This window comes from Amphibalanus amphitrite, unplaced genomic scaffold (genome assembly GCF_019059575.1).
Source record: "Amphibalanus amphitrite isolate SeventyFive unplaced genomic scaffold, NRLGWU_Aamphi_draft 000862F_arrow, whole genome shotgun sequence".
Classification (NCBI taxonomy): Eukaryota; Metazoa; Arthropoda; class Thecostraca; order Balanomorpha; family Balanidae; genus Amphibalanus; species Amphibalanus amphitrite.
Window position 1 is genome coordinate 194,022 of NW_024882356.1, and position 18,312 is coordinate 212,333.

General features: G+C 62.3%; 1 protein-coding gene across 5 annotated transcripts in view; it reads right to left on the minus strand.

Moving 5' to 3' along the window:
• Positions 1 to 18,312, minus strand: part of LOC122367303 (phosphatidylinositol 4-kinase beta-like) — a 65,774-nt gene that overhangs the window by 18,984 nt on the left and 28,478 nt on the right. The window contains exon 1 of one of the 5 annotated variants that reach the window (XM_043340297.1): positions 2,847 to 3,018. The exons of 3 other annotated variants lie outside the window; for them this stretch is intronic. The gene's annotated coding sequence lies outside the window, so the exon portion shown is untranslated. Of the gene's footprint in view, positions 1 to 2,846; positions 3,019 to 18,312 lie in introns of those variants that run through there. One more of the 5 variants, XM_043340299.1, reaches the window with a different exon arrangement.

Below are 18,312 nucleotides of genomic sequence, written 5' to 3' on the forward strand. Positions count from 1 at the left end.
AGTGTGCAGTTCCAGTCGCGTCATTCGGCGGGACGCCAGCGCCGGGTCTTTCTGGCCCAAGCTACAGGGGACTCCAGTCGTCAGTCCCATCGCCAGCATCGGGTCTTACCCGGCCCGTGCTACACAGGGGATTCCAGTCAGACACCGGCGGCGGGAGGCGACCGGCCGCTGCGGTCACGAGCAGAGGGGCAGGGGTCACTGCCGGAGGGAGGGCAGGGGTTACTGATGGAGGGCAGGGGTCACTGGCGGCGGCGGCCAGGGTCGAGGGTCGCAGGGACGTCGGCTGGCCGCGCGCCGGGGCCGGTCCGGTGACACTGGGGCAGCCAGTATCAGATGACATCGGCGGGCGGTGTCCGATGACACCGGCGGCCCAGATGTCCCCGCAGGGGTCCGCTGCCCTCTGCTCCCACGCCGGCGGCTGCGTGGGAGCGGAGAGGCAACCCCCGGCTGGACGCCGGCGCCCGGCGTCCCCCATCGGCCGGAGCTACTCTGAACCCTTCCACGCACCGTGTTAGACCGCCAAACGCTCGATATGACGATAATCGCGAGGGGAGCATTCATTCTGGCCAGGGTTCATAATGTCCAGGGCACGCTTTGCCCAGTGTCAAAATGGCCAGTGCCTTGAATGGGCCAGAGTTCATAATGTCCAGGGATTGCATGGTCCAAATGTGGCCAACTGGCTGCAGATTTGTTTGTCGTTTATTCATGATTATGGGCATGGACAATGGACAGAAATAAAGTTGAATTGGTGCAAAAGCATAAACTTATTACGAGGCACCTCTTCAACAAAACAAAACGAAACAGAGCATCACCGAAATAAACACACACACACACCAGGTCCCACGCGCAACCCCGCCGCCCCGACAGACCTTCCGACCACTATAGCTGGACCACACGCGCTCCGCCAGCCTGCGGCCTCCCCCTAACTTTGTACGGCGGCCCGTCTGGCCAGACCGGGACGGTGCCGTTCCATGGCATATGCCGTCCCGGCCCCGGGGAGAGCTGTGGGATACCTCCCCGGGCCGGGGAGATCTGGTGGATACCTCCCCGGCGCTCCAGACGGGCCGCGAGCCCCCGCCCGCACCCCCGGAAAATCATCTTTCCCGGGGGTGCCCCCTAATAGGGTATATTCAAAGAGGCCAGGGTTCATAATGTCCAGGGCACGATGTGTCCAGTGTTCAAAATGGCCGGGGTTCATAATGTCCAGGGCACGATGTGTCCAGTATTCGAAATGGCCAGGGTTCATAATGTCCAGAGCACGATGTGTCCAGTGTTCAAAATGGCCAGTGCCTTGAATGGGCCAGAGTTCATAATGTCCAGGGATTACATAGTCACTGAAAGTGACGTCATTATGTAAAAAACACGGAATCAGCTCAATGCAAAGCAGTGCAGTGCCGAAGGCAATGCCTTAGGAGAGATTACAGGCAATAGTAAATCAAATATTTTTAGGTTAAGTGGTTATGCATCAGGCTTCAGGCGCCTGAAGCCTGATGCATAACCACTTAACCTAAAAATATTTGATTTACTATTGCTTGCAATCTATTCATGCGAGAAACTATTTCCTTATCCCTGGTAGGCACACCATTACCTTAGGTTAGGTTAGGTTAGGTTAGGTTAGGTTAGATTAGGTTAGGTTAGGTTAGGTTTGGTTGGGTTAGGTTTGGTTGGGTTGGGTTCACTATGTAATCCCTGGACACTATGAACTCTGGCCCATTCAAGGCACTGGCCATTTTGAACACTGGACACATCGTGCCCTGGACATTATGAACCCTGGCCATTTCGAACACTGGACACATCGTGCCCTGGACATTATGAACCCTGGCCATTTTGAACACTGGACACATCGTGCCCTGGACATTATGAACCCTGGCCTCTTTGAATTTACCCTATCTGCAGCCAGTTGGCCACTTTTGGACCATGTAATCCCTGGACAAGGTGAACACTGGCCAATTCAAGGCACTGGCCAATTCGAGCACTGGACACATTGTGCCCTGGACATTATGAACCCTGGCCTAAATAATACGCACCCTAATCGCGAGCCGAAACAATGAAATCACAGTAGGTATAGGAAAATCATGTCCCGAGGAAACCTGCGCACCACGAGGAAAATTACAGCCGCATACACAGAAGGAAAACAGAGATGAGCGCAGCGCAGCGCGCGACAGACGAGCGTCCATCGCAGTGTCCGCTCTCAGCGCGGCGGTATTCCTTTTCACCGGTGGCCGAGGGACACTGGCGCCGCCAGTCCGTCCCACCGCTGTCCACCGCCGGCTGCCGCGGGCCACAGATGCTCAGACAGACCGACAGTGGAAAGTGGCACCCAGTCCCGTCTGGGAGCGACCCGTCGCCCCCGGCACGGCCGCTCACTAGTCGCCGCCAGTGCGTACAGAGCCATCGCCCATCGGTCCCACGGCCACGGATCGAGACGGACACTCCCACGGTCCACGGACAGGGCGGACAGCCCACGGACTGGGACAAGGCGGACGGTCCTACCGGCCCACCCACGGACGACCCCACCCCCCACCCACCCAGGCCACAGGGCCACAGAGGAAACTGTCCCCACGGTCCACGGAAAGACAGTCGCCCGCCAGTACCACAGACTCGGCGGCGCGGGCCGGGCCGGGCCGGGGCGGAGCAGCGGCCGGACCGGTTGGTCCGCCATTGCTGCCTGCCGCCGGGCCGGGCCGGGGCGGGGCGGCGCGGCGGTCGGGCGCAGTATAGTCGGGCTTACAAGCTGCTCGCGCTCAGAGGATCAGGGCCGGGAGCCAGTGGTTGGCCCGGACCGGCAGCCCACGGCCGAACACGAGCCGTCGAGCCCGCGGCGTCGCGGGTCGCCGACAACTCACCGCAGGTAGCAGCCGTCGCCTCCATTGACGCTGTGCTCTCGATCCCCTGATGTCACACTGCGTCCGCCGGTCTCAGAGGGTCACTCCGCGCCCAATATCTGCCGAATCACCACTCTGTACGCGCGCACCGCAGCAGCGCCCCACCTCCGACAAACTCCGCTCGCCGACTGCCGGGCGCGGCGCGGCGGCCCCGATCGGCGCGCTCCCCGTCCCAGCGGCGGCCGAGCGAGTGCAGCCGCACCCGGCCGTACAGCCTCTGACAGCGCGCCAGACGCCGTACCGAGCCGCCGCCGCACCGCATTCCAGGGACGCTGGTGACGTCACCCGCCCGGCGGCCGGTGACGTCACACGCCGTCCGAGGCCGCGGCGGCCGGCGGAACTTCGTCACGACTCTTGGGAGAGCCTGGACGGGCATCGAGCCCTGTCTGCTTCCGGGGTGACGATCGACGGAAATGTTGGCACCGGACCGGCTCACGACGGCGCTGGTCAGTGGCCGCCCGTCACTGGACTGGGACTGAGGGAGACTGCAGTCACTGGACTGGGACTGAGAATACAGCACTCACTGGACTGGACTCCAGACCAAGATTACTTTACTACTCCTCCAGGCCAGCTCAGGCCCTCGGCCAGGGCGGCCAGCCGGCTGTCAATCCCGCGCCGCTGTTCGGACAAAGGAGGCCCGCCGGCGGATGCCGGCCTCCCAGCAGAGCGCAACAGACGACGGGCGCCACACAGACACACATTGCCGGCACATCAACAGCCCCTGATTAGCCATTGTTTGTGAAGGAGATACGGAACGTCGGCCTCAAGGTCAGAATGCGCTACACAAGTCTAAGCGAAGAAGCAGATCGTTTTGGAATGCTAAACAGAAAGAGGAACGTGATATTTTGCATAGAATTGTAGTAAGCCGCAAACTGAATGTGAAATATGGCAAACAAAACGAGGCAAAAACGTCTGTGCTGTGTAGCACATCCGGTCGGCACGTCGTCACCTACAGTACCCACCTGCAGCTGAAAACTGTACGGCGAACAGACTCCCGGCGTCTGAACAGCCTCCAGAGGAACAGACTGTCGGGTTCTGACCAGACTCCCTGCGCCCGAACAGACTCCCGGCGTCTGAAGTCTGAACAGCCTCCGATGCCGGCCGGCCGGCCGGCGCGGGCCGCTGGCGCTCTGGCGACCGAGAAACGTCAGGTCGTCGGCCGACCTCGCCGCCGGCCAGCTCACGGTAAAAGCCAGCCGCCACCGGGACCGGTGAGGAAACCAGCCAGTCAGTCGCCTTTCATCCGCCCGCTGGCAGACCTCGCCAAACAATCGGCGGCATGTGGCTCTGTCGCCGCGCGGCGCCAGCGGCCGTCGATGCCGTCGGGGGCCGCTGCCACCGACACCGAGGCCGGCCGGGCCGCGGGCGGCACGTACCCGGCGGTGCCGGGGCCGTGCGCCATCGCTGCGCGGGTGCATATACAGCCCTGGCCCCCGCGCCGGCGTCTGCCGCTGGGCGTGGTGCTGCGGCCAGCCTCTCCCGTGACCGGAGTCAGTCGGAGGAGCGTCACACCCCTCCTGTTAGCGAGCACAGACGGCCGGCGCCCGGGGAGCACCGTCCAGGCCGTCCCGTGACGGCAGCCGGCAGCCGGAGGAGCGTCACACCCCTCCGCCGCCGCCGCCAGGGCCGGGCGCGTCAACAGCAGGTGCCGGGCGGCGCCCATTCAGAGCCGTGTTTAAAGGCCGGCTGCCGTGGGACGGGCGCGGCGTGCGGCGGTCGCCGCTCCGCTGACGCCCGATGACGGACGCGTCCGGACGCCAGCGGATGACGTCAGCGAGGCGGCGACGGACGCGGCGCAGGCCGCCGGAAGGCGCCGACGGTCGGCCTCCGCCCTCCGAGGGGCCGGACTCGGTCCTCCGCAGACCGGTGAGGGGCCGGACTCGGTCCTCCGCAGACCGGCGAGGGGCCGGACTCGGTCCTCCGCAGACCGGCGAGGGGCCGGACTCGGTCCTCCGCAGACCGGTGAGGGGCCGGACTCGGTCCTCCGCAGACCGGCGAGGGGCCGGACTCGGTCCTCCGCAGACCGGCGAGGGGACGGATTCGGTCCTCCACAGACCGGCGAGGGGACGGCCTCCAGTCCACCGTCTACAGACCGGCGTGGGGCCAGGTCTGAGCTGTACTACATGAGATGGACACGGTCACACGCACCTTTGATGACTATTGCTATTCCATTTTATGGTGCGAATAGCCGGGCAGAGTTGATGCGCCTCTGAGGCCCAAGAAGCTGTGTATATGTATCGAAGCTGCCTGTCACCTGCGGTCCCATGGTGTTCAGGAGTCGCGCACGCCGTGGCTGGTCCGGCCGTGGCGCGTGACTGCACGGCAGCCGGGGTGGCTCCGCGGCTCGACCGGGCGGCTCAGGGCTCAGGCACCCCGGCGGTCCACCGGGCGCCACTCGGTGCGCCGCCGCGCCGCCACGGCCGGTCCGCCCAACGTGCTGCCAATCGACACCCACTCACCATCGACTCTGAGTCAACACTTTTACCGCGGCTGGACCCTGCAGAGGCGTAGATAGACATGGGCGGATAGAACAAAAAGGAACTGGGTCGGGTCACCCGGGCGATACGCCGCCAGCAGGCCTGTGACGCAACCTCTCGTGACGACGCCTCGGGAGGAGCCCCCCCCCCCCCGTCCACCCGATAGGCCCCAGCTGACGGATGGGCGATACCGCATACTGACTTTTGAAGTTTGAGAGCACCATAACAGGCGAAGTCACCTCAATAAAACTATCGCAAACCTCACCAGCTGATCCTGTTTTTGACTGTCATCACTTTCTCTTAAAAGAAGCTTCCTAAACGCAGGCGAGTGCGACCTGCATCGCTGCGACTACCGGGATAAGTATGAGTATCTAGCAGGCGCACAGGACTCAGGAGGAGGTCGTAGAAGGTGCATGGCAAACAAGACCGGAGGTGCGAGCTGTGGAGAAGCAGTGTGTGGTGGGAATGAGGCCCCCGGTGGCGGACAGAGCAGCACGTCCCCGGACCCTCACAGAGGGACTGCGGCAGCAGCACCGCCACGGTCGCGTCGCGGCACGCGGCTCGCGCTGCCTCCGATGGCCGGTCGGCCCGCACTCGGCCGCGGTCAACCGAGTGCGGCCAGCAGTGGGACACTGGCGGAGGCGCCGCGGACCGCCAGCCTCCGGCGGCCGGCCCCCTGCAGCACCAGGTCGGTCCGGCCGGCGGGTACGGGTCCCGTGTCGGTCCGGTCGGCGGGTGGGCGGCGCCCCCGGCCGTGTCCGGCGCGTGTCGGCCGTCTGAGTCGGGGGGCCGGCGCGGCCGGCGAAAGTGACGCGTCGCCGTCACGGCCCGTTACGCCGACCGACGAAAGTCGCCACAGCTGCGAGCGGCGGCAGGGTGACGGCCGACGGGCCGCCGAGACAGGTGCGGGGAGAGCGGCCGGAGCGGGCCGTCCAGCCGGCCAGACACTCGCTCACGGCGCGACCTTCACTGGCCACCGAGTGGACAGAGTTCAACTGCCTCAGAAAGGGCACTACAGGGGAAACAGTACACAATATGAAGTGAACCAAAACCCCCAAGCAAAGGTCGCAGATAAGTAAGAAACAACAAGGGAAAAGGGTGACGAAATTGTTCAGCGTCAGAACAGAGAGTGTCACTTTACCCAGTGCACGAGACTGTCGGACTGACAGACTGCTGACAGACGCTCAAAAACTGAGCTGTGTTCAGCAGCCCTCCCGTAAGCTCTCTTTTCCTCATGAGCGAGCCATTCACAGCACCCACACCACCACGGACCGAGCCCGGCGGCGGCCCGGCCGTCCGAGGCCGACCGGCAGCGGCCGTCTGGTTTTCCTCTGACCTTCCCGCCATTTCGCCACCGAAATTGGCGCAACTCGCCGCCACGGCCGACCGGGTGACGGTCTTCTGCGGCGGGCGGGGCGCCGACCCGCGCGCCGCCACAGGGACCGTCGCCCCCCAAACCACGCGACGAGACCGGGCCGAGCGCCGCCGCCCGCCCGCGGTGACAGCTGCGTACGAACGGTGTTGCGTAACCGGCGCGGCGGTCGGCTGTCCGGGGAGGGGGGACATCAGACACTGGACAGCCGCCTGGCGTCGCCGCCGACAGCTCGGCGCGCCGGCACATACATACCACCCTCTCTCCCTCCGCCGCGCCGGTACTACCACCCTCCCATCCACCGCCGCGCCGATACCACCCCCTCCCTCCCCCGGTCCGGTACCACCCCTCCCACCGGCGCCGGCCCGCGGCTCTCTCCGACGGAATGCGTCTAAACCAGGAGACGGCTGCTGCCAGTAAACAGCTCGTCAGTGCCCGCCGCGCCGGCCCGCATTCCGGTTCCCGACCGGCCCATGGATGTGAAACTGCCCGGCCGGGCAGCGGCGGCGAGCGCAGGAAGTGACTGGGAAACGTATCATTCCAGAAGCCATTGCAAAAGACAAACTCACGTGACAGGAAAAGGCAAGGGAGAGCTTGATAGCACCGTGATCCGTATTGTTATGAAGTAGGCATGCTGGACACGAGAAAGAGGCAGCAATCCAGACTCAGAGACATCCACCACGGGTCGCCCTTTTTATCGTGAGGCCCGGCTGCGTAAACTATTAATCAGCGAGGATGCAACGGATAAATGAGCGCGCCTTTGGCTCTGGAAGACGATCAAATACTCGGAGTAGACGGACATACTGTTTTATATGTAGAATATCTACCGCAATTCCCAGTTTCGTCTGCGTCCGATGGCCGCCAGTTTTACCGAGTACTTCTTCCAAGACGCGCAAAAAGCTCAACTGAAAGAGGAAGTAGGTGTGTGTGCGGCAGATCCAGAGATGTGTCTGAAATAAACTCTGAGCACACACGACATTGGACAAACATCCCTACGAGGAAAGGGTTTCGAAAACGGCGGCAGGTCACTGCACACTGCACGAGTCTGACGCGTTTTTGGGTGCTCGTTTGTGCACAAGCTTCCTCGTCGGTTGACGAAAGCCAGCGGCGTCGAGCGTTTCCCAACCGCCGCGGTCCGGGCGGCCGGTGCACGCCGCGCACGTCCGCGGCGCGGCGGCGCACGCGCCACGCGCAGGCACATCACGTGCGCCAGCAGCGGTGGCAGGGACTGTGTGAGCTCGGCAGCCTCCCTGTCCTCGCACGGACGGCGACGTCCCGTCACCGTGCTCCGTGAGAAGACAGGGACGCGAGTCTCCCTCCGCTGCGGTTCTGGGGATCCCCGTGCCGCAGTACTAGAGACCGCAGAGGGATGGAACCGTGACTGCAGTCAGTCTGGATTTTTTTCAAAACGTTCTGCATTGCACCTTTGCATAATCCATAGAAACGTGCGAATGCTGCCCATTCAAATTTCAATATTCAGTGAGCTGTGTGTAGCTATACCATCCCTCGGCTGGCCGCGCCTCCCATTGTCCGTGACAGCCGGCCCCGGCCCCTGCCCGGTACACGAGGTGTGTCGTGCCGCGCCGTGCCCCTGCAGAGCGCGCCGGCCGCCGCTGGCGTGCCGCGGTGCGCCCACTTTCCTCCAGGCCGCCCCTCCGTCCGGACTCAATGCCAGGAAAACGGCCGGTGCAGGGGCGGTACTACACGGATCAGACGTGGGGCACCGCCGCGCACTGACACCACACGGCCTCAGTCGGGCCTCGGCGCAATCCATAGCCCGGCGGAGCGTGGTAGCCGGACCGGACCGGACGGGGCTGTCCCTGATCACAGGACCAGCTGGAGGATATCCCCGGCCGCAGTTCCAGAGCCCCACTCGGCTAATAACAGGTGGATCCCGACTAATGCCTTATATATGAGCCTCGAAAATCAGCACTGCACCCGTCCAATCAGCAAATGAGTTGAGCTGCTCGTGAGGCGCGGTTAGCACGACCGCCGCATGCGCTTACATTCGCCGCCACTTGTCGTAGCGAGCTCAGCTTTCAACAAGAAGGCCAAAGACGGGAAGCCACACAACACAGCCACGTAGGGCCCGCTCGGCTCCCGTCTGTCAGATGTCAACTTTACGATAAGGCGATCAGCCCACCTCAAGGCTGCCCAGCCCAGCGTTATTCAGTCCCAGACCCTGCTGCAGCTATGTCCAGAGCCGCGCGTCGCTGGTCGGCGCGGCGCGGCGGCCTTCAAGACACAGTGGCGACGGACCAGCGGCGCGCCTGTCCACCACTCCTGCTCCTAGGCCGAGGATCTGTTACACCGTCCGCCGCTCCTGGGCCGGGGAACCGCTCCTGGGCCGGGAACTGTTACACTGCTCCTGGGCCGGGAACCGTTACACCGCTCCTGGGCAGGGAACTGTTACACTGCCCCTGGGCCGGGAACTCTTCACTGTCCGCCGCTCTTGGGCCGGGGAACCGCTCCTGGGCCGGGAAGTGTTACACTGTCCGCTACTCCTGGGCCGGGAACTGTTCACTGTCCGCCGCTCCTGGGCCGGGGATCTGTTACACCGTCCGCCGCTCCTGGGCCGGGGAACCGCTCCTGGGCCGGGGAACCGCTCCTGGGCCGGGAACTGTTTCTTCTGGCGCTACGTTCAACAAACGCTTCGCCGGGTGGCACGGCGCAGGGTGTCACGTGTTGTCAAACGGATCGCCATGAGAGGTGGCGCTGGACGCTCTCATGGTGGTGGCTGAACAGGGTGACAGCGGCAGTCGAGGACTGCCACACGCCATGGTGTACGATGATCTCAGGGCTGAAAGGAACAGTAGCCAGAGGTCGCGACAATACCCAGTCCACCAGTAGCGCAGACAAGGGGCCCGGCACAGACGCGGGTCAGCAGGATCCATTGGTGACGCTACTACCAGCCCAACCCTTGGCTTCCCATAAAAAGAGCTCTTGCTGTAAGGGGGCCGTGAAGTGACGCGTAGGCAGGTCGGGGCCCTCTGGGGTCAGGGCCGAGGGCGTGGCCCCGCAGCGCGGCGGCGGCACGTGGCGGAGCGGACTCCCGGCGCACGCACCGGTGACACGGAGCGCCATTAATCGGCCGCCGGCACGCAGCTGCCGCCGGCCAGCTCCGTCCGCCTGTCGGCCTGATGGACGGCCCACGGCGGCGGACGGACGGCGGACGGCACGGCACGCGCCGGGCCGGCAGCTAACGAAACCGATCTGGTGGCAACGCCGACAGAGCCGGCAGTCCACGGCGACCTGCTCCGGGCAGCCACATCGCCGGATCCAACAGTCTTATCACCGGATCTAACAGTTATATCGGAAAATTTTGCCTTATCGCCGGATCCAACAGTCAGATTGCCGGATCCAACAGTCTTATCGTCGGATCCAACCGTCTTATCACCGGATCCAACAGTCACATTACCGGATCCCGCAGTCAGGTTGCTGGATCCGACAGCTATGTGTCAGCGCAGCGATTTACACCGACCTTGCTGGCTGCCTTCCGCCACAGTCTGTACCGGCAGGAGCACGCAGACCCGCTCAGTTCCGGTGAGCGATGCGGAGCTGTTTGTCAGGGTGTTCTGCACTGCATGGTGCTGCCGGGCGCTGAAGGCGGACGGACCCTCCACCTGCACTGCCGGGTGGCAGCGGCAAATCGGAGCCAGGCTGGTCCACATTCCACCCTCCCCGAATATCCACCCCGGAGAGCGGAGGGAATGTCTGCGGCCAGCAGAGCAGCGACAGTCGAAGGCAGTTTGGTGGGCCAGTCCCGCCCCGTGACCCTGCTAGGGCCCCTCCCACCGCCGGCCGTAGACCCCCGCTGCGACACACACCGATGCGGGGGTCGGTCTGACGGCATCGGCCCGCCCCCCAGCCGGCGACTGGGACCAGGACCGGGACCGGGACCGGGACCGGGCAGCGTGACAGCGGACCGACTGCACAGGTCGGACGGGACGAGCAGGCGCGCGTGCCGCTGTCCGTCCGTCCGCCCGTCTGTCGCTGCTGGCAGCGCCGTCCGTCACCCCCGCCCGGCAGTGGCAGGACGGCTCGGGGCGCCGGCACACGTGACGGGAGACGCGGAACATTGACATCACCACAGGACCTATTCCCCCCCCCCCCCCGCCCCGCACGGCGGTGACAGACGGCTCGGGGCGCCAAAACACGTGACGAGAGACGCGGAACAGGACACCACCCGGCCAGCGGTGGTGGAAGGAAATAACGCTCAGCAAACTCACCCTGTTACGCCATTTTCCTTCAATGAAGCAACTTAGGTCGCAGCTCTTTCCGTGACGCGACTTAACAAAAACAACGCTGGCCCGAGCTGGTTTCGGGGCCTATCGCGGAGTTCGTGGGCACTGGCATAATTGAACAGGACCAGTAACTGTAGCTTCTGCTCGCCTCTTCGCTAGCCTGAGTGGATCCCACCGCTACCCGCCGCCGCGGCAGGAACACCAACACTGCCGGCGGTGGGCGGTTACTCAGTGGGACCTAGCGATGGGCGGGCACTCAGTGGGACACTCCCGGCGGTGGGCGGGCACTCAGAGGGACACTCCCGGCGGCGGGCGGGCACTCAGTGGGACACTATCGGCTATGGACAGACGCAGACGTGTGGCCGCGCGGCCGGCATACCAACCCTTCACAGACACACCGCTCGGCCGCGGTCACAGCCGCTGGGCTGTCGTACACAACCGCTGGAATCCGGGAACGCAGCCGGTCTGATCGCCGGCCTGATGACGCGCAGAAGATGCCAGCCGCTCAGCTTAAGCACGAAAGGAATGACAATAGCAAGCAGTGCGTCGTAAACTTAGCGTGCTTCCGAGCATACCTAGCACAGGCAGATAAACAACTAGCAAACGAGTGGCCCACGGGGTGTTGTGGCCATTACCGGCCTACTGTGTGCCGAAAATACCGCAGGTGAAACCGGCGGTGTCCGACAGACCAGCGACAAATATTCCGCGACAGCCCGACGGAGCTCCCAGGCCGGCGGCACTAGCACTAGGTATGTCCCGGGCCCGTGCGTGTGCGTGAGAACGAGAGAGCGCAGCGGGACAGACGGTACAGCGGGACAGACGGTACAGCGGGACGGGCCGGCGCGCGGCGGCCCGTCCGCACAGCCGCGCCCCTGCGGCCATCGGCGCGTACCGCACCGCGTCCTTGCGACGCACGCCGCGCGGCCACTTTCTCCTCCTTCCGGCCACCCGGCGGTGGACACTGGACAGCGCCCGTGCGGAGCGCACGGCGCGGCGACACGGCTGGCCGGCCACCCGACACGGCTCTCACCTGTCCGGCCGGTCCCGGACTGCCGGCCCCCGCACCGTGCCCCGGTCCCGGACTGCCGGCCCCGCACTGCCAGCTCCAGTGCACTGTTGTCTGCTGAAACAGCTGAACGCCCCACGTCCCACCGAGCCTCAGTCGTCTGCCGAGACTCGGATAACTGAACGTCGCAGTCGCCCGCCGAGAACCCTAAATGTCCCAGCGGACTCAGTCGTCTGCAGAGACCGAACGTCCCACGGAGCCTCAGCCGTCTGCCGAGAACACTGACCGTCCCAGCGGGCTCAGCCGCTGCCGCTGACTCACTGAGGAAACATCTCCCCGAATACCTTTGTCTGAGAGCTCACCGAGCAGTTGGTGGAGCACGCAAACAGAAACCGATGCGCGGCGTCGGCGGGCTCCTGGGTCGCCGCAGTGCATGTCTCAGCGGTCTGTTCCGTGCAGCGCCGAGCTGTGGTGCAGTGCACTGCAGCGATATCTCTGCGGTTTGCGAGGGATATCTCGGCGGCGCCACGGACTTTACCATTCAGCAGATCGTGGTGGCGCCGGCTGTGCAATGTGATGATGAGCTGTACAGAATGAGGGGGCACGACGGCTGCAATATCGCTCGGCGGAATGCATTACTCAGCGAGCCCCCCCCCCCCCCCCCTCCACGGGCCGGCAGGGCACGGCACGACTGCTGTGCTGAGTCGCCTCTGCACCGCCCGATCAGTCCCTCCTACACCAGCAGGGCAGGGCTGCTCACCGGGTCGGGCGACGGCGGTCAGCGGCCGGCCGGCCGGATGCGCCCAGCGGAAGTCACAGCGCGCCGGCCGCCGGAGCGGCTGCGGTGAGCAGTGCGGCAGGAAGCGCGTCCAGCCGGGCGCCGCTGGCACGCGCCCCGCGCCCACACGCTGCCGGCGGCGTCACCAGTCACCTCCGTTCCGGACGGGCGCACCGCTCGGCCCAGCGGGGCGCGTGCCTGCAGCGGTACCTGATTCAACTGTGCAGCGGCCGCCACCTAGCGCCGGCACTGGACGGTGTGGGGCGTCTCCGGCGGGCAGGCGGCCCCCGCGGGGTCCGGCGGAAGGGCGGCGTCCCGCAGACCGCGGCCACGCACCGGAGAATGAGTCCCACGGCGTGCTCGGCGTCTCGTGAGGGCCACGTTCCCAGGCAGAGGGCCGGCCGGCCGGAAACAGAGCGCTCATTGGCCCGCGACCGGGCCCCGCCGGCTCAGAGGCGCAGGAGGGGACCGCTCCGCTCACACACAATGGCCGCACCCCATCAGCACTCATTTGTAGCTGCCCGGCGCAGTAATTGGCCAATTTCAGCCCCCTGTACCGGGCACTTACCCACTTCACAGGGCGATGGAAAGGTCGCGACAGCAGGAAAGGAAACAACGGCCTATTACACGAAAAAGTGGGCATAAATCCGCTAATTTCACTGCTTTCATGTGTTCAGGTTGGTACTTATCCCAAATGCAAGAGTCACCACCAAAACTGGTTCCATAATACCCGGTTGCCAATCCTTGAGACAAACGGGAAGGATACACTAAATCCGTCTTTTCACTTTTCACCTCTCTGAAGCGGATCGGGTCGGACTCGGCTGGCCGGTTCGTCACTGCGTTCTGAGGCGAGCAGCGAGCCTCTGAGGTCTGCCGTCCACTGTCCACTGTCCACTGTCAACTGTCTACTGCGGCTGCCCACTGCCCAGGGCCCGTGGCGGCGCCCCTGCGGGGGTCTGCCGTCCTCTGTCAGGGCCGTGGCGGTGCCCCTGCGGCGGTCTGCCGTCCACTGTCCACTGTCCAGGGTCCGTAACGTCGCCCCTGCGGGGGTCTGCCGACCACTACCCCGTGGCGGCGCCCCTGCAGCCTGCATCACTATGAGGACATCCCCATCTCTGGTCGGCACTAACAGCGCCACCAGCAGTGGCATCACTCTGCGGACATCCCCATCTCTGGCGTCAGTAGTCAGTCGTCAGTCTGGCGTCAGTCTGCCGAGGACATCGTAGCTCATCCCACCAACTCGACTCGAGAACCGACCTTCGACGCCTGCCAGTGAGCCATGTCGGCGTGTAGTGCCAAAGAACGTCATCGAGCAACACAAAGCCATCTTTCCTGGACTGTGAGCAAAACTGCGTGTTGGCATGACGCAACAGTGAATGGGTATATCTGAACATTGCCGGGTCACGCAAACATCAGAGCGGGTGACGTAATGATGCTACTAACTGCGGTAATAGCTGCCACGTTTGCCGGTAGTCCAGAGTTCCGAGCGTTCCATTGCGGATGGAGAGTCGTTGAACCGGTGCGTGCCAGGACGGTAAGACTATGGTCCGCTGTGGTCCGGTGTGGCCGAATGGCGGCTCGCTGTGGCCAAATGGCGGTCCGCTGTGGACAAGTGGCAGTCCGCAGCGCTGTGGTCAAATGACGGCCCGCTGTGGTCCGATGGAGGTCCGCTGTGGTCCGATGGCGGTCCGCTGTGGTCCGCTGAGGTCAGATGGCGGTCTTTTGAGAATAGAGGGCAGTCCGTCGTTGGCTGATCCGAAGGCAGCTCAGCGGGGGAGGAGGGGGGAGGGAAGCGGCACCCAAGAGCGGGGGGGGGGGGGGCAGGTCAGCGACCACAGCCACGTGTCACGGCCAGCGCGACGGAGAGCGGCGGCGAGAACAGAGACGGGCGGACGGCGCCAGACGCCGCGCGGGCCTTCTGCCGACCGGCGCGCCATTGCCGCCACAGCACTGAGGGCAACTCGCAATGTAGCCAGCCGACAGACGACTCACTTTATCAAATAGCTGACCTGAGAACGGACTGCCAAAACTGACCTACCGTCGGCTGAGTAGGTATAGTCGGTCAAATATGTATCTTTCCCGGCCGCCAAGTGGCGCTACGGTCTGGATTCGATAGTTGGCTGAGCCCACACCCCAGCTGCCCTGGCGGCTCTGGCGGCCCTGTGACGTCACGCGCGGGGGGCGGAGCTACACAGCGGCCGGCTGGAGAGTGACCGCAGACCAGCACTGGACGGCCTCGCCGCCGGGTGCTCCGGCGGGTCTGGCCGGGAGAGGCGAGCAAGCGGATGCGTTAGGAATCTAACGAATGTGAGGGCAGCGCGATGGTCTAATGATGGCTGTGCTTTCATGCGCCGTGTAAATTGTAGACTGAGTGCTATGAGCTATCAAAGGATTATCTGGTGTTTCAACAGGGGTCGCTGACCTAAAAATTAAGATGGTTGCTCTTGATACGATCGAATGCTTGGTGATATGATGATTAGCGCAAGAGAAATATTTAATCGAATTATGACCGGCTATTTTTTGATAAAGCAAAAACTTTTTTTCATTTTTTTGGCATTAACGGGAAAGCGTTAAGCCATATCTACTGAAAATCTTAACCTGCGCCGGGCCGGGGGGGGGGGGGCGATTTGCGCCCCCCCCCAGGTTTTTCGCAGATAGCCAAAAAACGGCGGCGTGCAGCGCCACCAAATTTTGCATACCTGTTTTTCCATCTATTGCGCATACTGTGTGCGAATTTTGACCTTATATGACTTAAGGTCAGGTCAGCAGGTCGGTTTGAGTGACCTAACGTCACAAAAAGTTTGAACTTGCACCAAAGCTACAACTGTTGACCGATCGATATGAAACTTTCAGGAGTTAGTAAGGGTGACAATATCCACAAAATGTATGTCTCGGATTTTTTTTATCTATGACCTGAGGTCAGGTCAATCTCACAACCTCCCCATTATAAGTCAATGGGATAAATTTCAACTTCATCTGAATGCCACCCGATCCACACAATATATTCAGGATCATGGTGTTGCAGGTCCCTGGTCCCGGCATCTCAAACCTAGAGCGACTACACTCAAGTTCAAGCTAACGGTCTCCACTCTCCAATTCAGATACCTATCGAAACCTTTCCGCGACCCGGTGCTGTGGCTCAATCAGTGGGCCAGCTGGCCGCAGACCATACCCGCAGGGCATGAACCTTTGACCATATTAGGTCAACACGCCGTGGCCCCAGCCCGCTCGCCAGGTCCGCGCTCATTGGCCGACGCGGCAACCGCACAACCTGTCCCCTCCCCTCCGTAGTACTCGCAGCGGCCGGCGGATTCAGCCAAGTTACCGACCTGCCCAGCGAGGGGAGGGCCGGCCGGGAAAGATACATATTTGACCGACTATACACTACACAGTACACAGCACCTAATTTGTACCCAAAGGACAGACGCTGGGAAGTGCGGCCCCGCAGTTCGGACGGGGCAGCTGAAGGGCGATTGGAAGACGTTTCAACACCACCACCCGTCCACTCGGTTTGTTTACATGTGGTTTGCAGCACGACAAGACGTTGTTTCCAACAAACAAAGCCTACCAAGAGGGAGGAGGGCCGGGGTTCGACGGAGGTTCAGCCACGGGCCTGACGTCGGGAAACCCTCCCTGGACCAAACAATGGTCCGCGTAACGCCCGCGCTGACCGCACAGTGGCGCAAATCGCAGACAGTCCATAATTGTGAGCCATACACTTGCTGTACACGCTACCAAAATGGTGGTGAGCCAGTATTGTTTATCACTGTAGTCTATAGTTATGTGTAGCTCTGTGTGACCGGCTGAGACGCCGCGTGGCCCAGACGCGCCTGGGGGACGCCGTCTAGCCGACACTGACAAATGTGTCCAAGGGGGGTGTCCTGTTACATGTGTGGCGACGGGGGCGCCGAGTCGCGGTGGTAGCGGCGCCGGGTCGTGCGAGAGGGTTGGCAGTGTGGTTGGAACGGTCGCAGGAGAAGCACCCAATACACTCGACTACAAGGTATTTCGGCGGACAGTGGCGAGTGGACGGTGGCCTGGAAGTGGACAGACGGAGAGAGCCCGGACCGCCTCCACAATACTGTCGCCCAGTACAACGTGCCGGACGCGGCACGGCCAGCCTATGACGAGGAGCTGGAGCTGTGGGCTCGAGAGGGGTGGCTGCAGCCATATGACGAGCGAGTGGACGGCCCAGCGCGCGGTCTGATACTTCTGATGGCGGTTGAACAGCCCAACAAGGACAAGGTGCGGCCGGTATTGGATTATCGCGAACTCAACAGGCACCAAGACACTACTATGAACGTCAAACCCCTTGAGACCCCACTTTTTTGCGATAATTTTTAAATGCGTCAACTTTCGTTGACAATATTCTGGCAATGTATGTTTCAGAACCTGCCGAAACTTTTATTACTAAGGTATTTTGACGCCAAACGATTATGGAAGGTACTTCTCATTCACTCGTAATGCTAAGGTCAATTCAGGCCCGGGCAGAGGCTTGCGCTCGGCCACACTCGAGCCCCGCTACCAGCGCCATCTGCCCTAAATGCCATCTACCAGCGCCCGCTACCGCTACCAACTACCGCCCACCATCAAGCCTGGATGGAGCGCGAGACGCGAGTGACCGGTCGCCGGGCAAGGAGCGCCAGAGGGGTAGGGCGGAGCTTAGCGCTGACGTCATTACGTGGCTCCGCCTCATGAGCGCGTAGCCTCTACCCAAACAGCAGATTCGTTCCGTGAAATTTAACATTACGAGTGAATGAGAAGTACCTTTCATAATCGTTTGGCGTCAAAATACCTTAGTAATAAAAGTTTCGGCAGGTTCTGAAACACACATTGCCAGAATATTGTCAACGAGAGTTGACGCATTTAAAAATTATCACAAAAAAGTGGGGTCTCAAGGGGTTTGACGTCCATAGTAGTGGTGGCTCTCGTCATGTCACGGATCCAGTACTGCCTCTCCGTATTCGGTAATGGTAGCCAAAAGAACTTCGATCGCATTCAGAAAATTCTTAACTTTGCCGCTAGAGTCATTTTCGGTCGCCGTAAATTTGATCATGTCTCCCATCTCCGGGACCAACTCGGCTGGATGGCACCTAAAACAATGGCTGAATACCATACCCTTATCACGGCGCACAAGGCCATCCAGAGAGGTGAACCCGAGGAGATTGCGACCCTATTTTCCAAAAATTCCCAAACACGAGCAAGGTCTACTCGCCAAGACCACCTCTACCACTTACCGCGACCCCGACTAGAGACCGGAAAACGTAGATTCGCCTACCGTGCCGCGGCGCTCCTAAATACTCTCCCCCTCGAGCTAACGCAGTTGCCTCCAGCCAGATTTGCCCGTGCTGTAAAAAAGGAGCTTAAGCCTAGCCAGAGTAGCCATAGTAGCTAGCCTCATGACTCTTGGACTATGAAAGGCAAACGAGTCTGTGTGTATGGTTATGAACGCGGCTTCGTGCGGGTTACTCCAAGTATGTGCGTGTTCGGCGTTCGCGTTGTGCATTTTCGTATCCGTAAGTGTGTGCGTTTTCTTGTATAGGTATTTCT